This window comes from Gobio gobio (genome assembly GCF_949357685.1).
Source record: "Gobio gobio genome assembly, chromosome: 20".
Lineage (NCBI taxonomy): Eukaryota > Metazoa > Chordata > Actinopteri > Cypriniformes > Gobionidae > Gobio > Gobio gobio.
In genome coordinates this window covers 46,588,366-46,592,859 of record NC_137113.1, presented here as the reverse complement: position 1 = coordinate 46,592,859, position 4,494 = coordinate 46,588,366, and the positions used below count along the sequence as shown (strand labels likewise).

The 4,494-nt window shown below is 40.8% G+C and overlaps 1 long non-coding RNA gene across 1 annotated transcript in view; it reads left to right on the top strand.

The window, feature by feature from the left end:
* LOC307117028 overlaps positions 1–3,089 on the top strand; it is a 177,943-nt gene extending 174,854 nt beyond the window's left edge. Inside the window, exon 3 of the long non-coding RNA XR_013815401.1 lies at positions 2,040–3,089. This is a non-coding gene — a long non-coding RNA (uncharacterized lncRNA). The remainder of the gene's footprint in view (positions 1–2,039) is intronic.
* Positions 3,090–4,494: the final 1,405 nt, after the last annotated feature.

Genomic DNA, 4,494 nt, shown 5'->3' with positions numbered 1-4,494 from the left:
CCTTCCATCCATCCATCCATCCATCCATCCTCTTCCTTCTATTTGTCAATCCATCCATCCATCCATCCATCCATCCATCCATCCATCCATCCTCTTCCTTCTATTTGTCAATCCAATCCATCCATCCATCCATCCATCCATCCATCCACCCTCTTCCTTTCATCCATCCATCCATCATGGGCTTCTTTTGGACCTTTTATAATATCGCTCTGCAATTTACATATACGTGTACAGGGAGTGCAGAATTATTAGGCACGTTGATTTTCTGATCATATTTTTTTTCCAGGCACATTGACCAATTCCAAACCACAGTAATCCTAATAACTACTATTGATTTAGAATTTAATAATGTATAAGTGATATATAATTGTTCATGAAGGCTGAAATGAAAAACACCTTATATTCGGGTGTGCAGAATTATTAGGCATGTTTTCTTTTACAGATAAATTGAGCCAAAAAAGAGATTTAACTCAGAATGAAAAGTCAAAAGTATTAAATGCCCATGAGAAGATGAAATACTAATGCAATACTAGACATTGCAGTTAAGGCATGACCATTGGACAGTGAAATGCTCGTTGGGTCAGCAGGATCAGACAAAAACATGTGGCGGAGAAAAGACACCTGTTAACCGCAAAAGAATTAAGAATTAAGGTGAAGAATTAAGGGTGAAACCATCAGGAACCCTTTAGTCTCCAGCGCCACCATTTTCCAGAGCTGAACCTACCTGGAGTCTCCAGAAGTGAAGGTGTCAGGATCTCAGAGACTTCAGTTAGGTAAAGAATCCTAAAAAATGACCCCCACTAGATAAGAATCACAAGCTGAAGTGTTGTAAAATACATGAAGAAGGTTTTTTATAGGCTTTATGGACAGATAGGTGAGAATGACTCTTGAAGGACCAGCACCACATCCTCTAGAACCACTGTTTGAAGAAATCATCTTCCAGAATCTGGCAGTACGTTTTGGGAGTTCATTTTAGTCCATCCTGAAGTCCGTTTTGCAGAGATGGACTAAAAATGAACTCCCAAAACGTACTGCCAGATTCTGGAAGATGAATTCTTCAAACAGTGGTTCTAGAGGATGTGGTGCTGGTCCTTCAAGAGTCATTCTCAACCTATCTGTCCATAAAGCCTATAAAAAAACCTTCTTCATGTATTTTACAACACTTCAGCTTGTGATTCTTATCTAGTGGGGGTCATTTTTTAGGATTCTTTACCTAACTGAAGTCTCTGAGATCCTGACACCTTCACTTCTGGAGACTCCAGGTAGGTTCAGCTCTGGAAAATGGTGGCGCTGGAGACTAAAGGGTTCCTGATGGTTTCACCCTTAATTCTTCACCTTAATTCTTAATTCTTTTGCAGTTTACAGGTGTCTTTCTCCGCCACATGTTTTTGTCTGACCCTGCTGACCCAACGAGCATTTCACTGTCCAATGGTCATGCCTTAACTGCAGTGTCTAGTATTACATTAGTATTGCATCCTTCTCATGGGCATTTAATACTTTTTGACTTTTCAGTCAGAGTTAAATCTCTTTTTTGGCTCAATTTATCTGTAAAAGAAAACATGCCTAATAATTCTGCACACCTGAATATAAGGTGATTTTCATTTCCAGCCTTCATGAACAATTATATATCACTTATACATTATTAAATACTAAATCAATAGTAGTTATTAGGATTACTGCGGTTTGGAATTGGTCAAATGTGCCTGGAAAAAAAATATGATCAGAAAATCAACGTGCCTAATAATTCTGCACTCCCTGTATATATGTGTTTGAATATATATATATATGCTAAAGTTGTGTGGTCTACATTTATGAGCCATTTCTGCTTGTTTTAATTAAGATCAACACCTCAAACATAAAACTTCCCCTAGTCGAAGAAACACCTGCTTACAAAATGCACACTGGCAAAAAGCACTTCAGATAAGATTTATATCAGGAAACCCAGCCGCAGTTTCATAACAAGACACACAAACACACACATTCACACAGTCTAAAAATAGCCTGCAGATTTTTCTTGACTGTTTTCCTCTGCGTTACAGGTGGCGGAAGACGACAGGTTTCATCCGTCACGTGAAGAAGCGTGGAAGACATCGCTCATCAAACACACAACGCGGCCTGGGATTTTACCAGCGTTTCTGGAACAAACACAACTGCCATGCTAACACCCCTGCTGTTCATTATCCCACGGAGATCTTTTCATCCAGTGCAACACTTTGGGGACCGTCAAAGCGCTCAGCTCGTGAGAGATTTACTCGTCTGGAGAGCGTACGGCTGTCCTCGACCTCCCAGCTTTTGTCAGCGGCGGTTTGGAAGCGCTTGAACATCTGTATGTGCCTCCAGTTGTTTGTAATAGTGATGGTGTAAGGAGAGAGAGACACCCTTTTCTCTTTCTGAGCCCCCCCCTTCCTCCTCAAATCCCACATCAGTCCATCTGGTTTATGTTTGTTTGGCTAAGTCTGGACCGAAGCTGCTTTTCGAACTCTTGCTGCTGGCTGTTTTGGGGTCCAGATGGCTTTATCGCTGTCCTTCATGGGTCGTCTGTGATGAGGAAGCCCTTCCCTATACGTTGATCCTCTGAGATTAGTGTCCAGTGGTGAAGCGTTGGTCATTTATGCATATAAGGGCAGCGTTTGCGGCCAAATCGACTAACGTCAGGCCTCTATGCTTCTGCTTCTGCACTGAATTTGTAAATACGTGAGTCAGATGTTGGCGAGAACACTTCAAAAAACGGCCTCCCGCATCAGACGTTGAAATACAACATCAATGCAAAGCAAAGATGAGCGTGTAAATGTATATTTGCATCTTCTTGTGAGGGTTTTACGGTGAACTGTCATCGCAAACAGAGCTGAAATGTTTGTAGGTTGCTTTGTAATATACAAAACCATCATTTGTGGCTTTGTATCGGGTTAATTTGTTTTCACCAACCGTGATGTTTGAGATTCTTGGTCGATGGAGCACAATAAATCCAACCGTTTCCATCATTTACTCAATGTGGATCATCATTATGCTCAATTGTCATTTTGAATGTTGACATCATCCCACAAACTACTGGCAGACAATGATAAATTATTATAAAAGAGTTTGAACAGTATTTGCGGCGTTATTCGTATAACATTGGGGTTTTTCGGTCACATGGGTTTGTGTGTTTAGTTTAAGAAAAGCTTTGGATGTTTACATCATATCAAGAGATGGTAATGTTTGCTAATATATGTAGTATTGCTTCATTCTTTAGGATTGTTACACATTAAGATCCTAAAATAACATTAAATGTAATCTACAGCACATTTCTATGTAAATTAGGCTTGTTTATACACAAGCTATGCCCTATATTCTTGCTTCAGTCAGCGCTATTGTGCTCGTAGGATCTCGGTTAAGAGACCTGCTGATATTTTAAACATGTTTGCAGCGTTTCATGATTTGCATTTTTCCCTTCAAGTGCTAAAATAACGCAGACAGTGTATGCAAATGAATGCCGCTATCAGCGGATCGATTCATTCTGGATGAAACCCATGCACAAGAAGTTTACTGTCTAGACTTGGTTTGAGGAGGTTAACTCGGTTTACGAGGTTGGGGAGAAACTAGAGAAACTTTCACATTCAATATCCGTGTTTCCAGCCACATATGTTTATGCAAATGTTGGGATATCACATAAAAAACACTGGATGGAAATGCCCGGTTGCACATTAAATCTTACAATGTGCATTAAAACGTATGCGCTCAAATGAGGCCAAGGTGCCATTGAGTCTGTCTCAGTAGTTTTTACTAATATTTTAAATTGAACTGGATAGAAAATTTAGTGAAGACAAACTTTTGCCGCCATTACCAGTACCAGCTCGACTCGACTCGGCTCGGCTCGGCTCGCTTTTCGCTCCGTTTTCCATTGCAGATAGTACCTCCACAATAGTACCTGGTCGTCATAGCGACGGCGCAGGAAGGTTTTTCGTTCGTCATTGCCCCATCAAGCTCTCGCTGGATCCTCTCTTCGGCAACCAAACAAAGGAAACCTCCTCGTTTGACCACGGCGTATTCTTCCGAGTTGCCATAATATAAATGGGTATATCACGCAATCTCTGGCCAAACTATTTAAAAATGGAGTTATTCCATAGACCGTGAAAAAAATATTCAGGATACTCCGTCTGGTGCGTGCAATGATGACTCTGTGAATTGTGACGATTCTCTCTGACCAATCAGCAGTCTGCTGTGTTTTCACGTCACATTTTAGTATCGCCTCAGCTCACTCAGAACCTCGCCGGAGGTGATTCGAAAAAAAGTACCTGGAAGCAGGTACAGGTACAACTTTTACACAGTGGCAAACCAAGCTGGTACTGTGTAGTGGAAAAGGGCCATTTGATGTGGCTTGTGGAAGCCTGAAGAATTTTTAAAAGCTTTGGTTTGTAAAGGTTTTCAGTCTGAAATTGTTTAAAGTAGTTTTAAAGCTAGTTAGTCAGTCAGATCTGTTAGAAAAGATATAGGAACTCCAGTCAGACCAGTCTG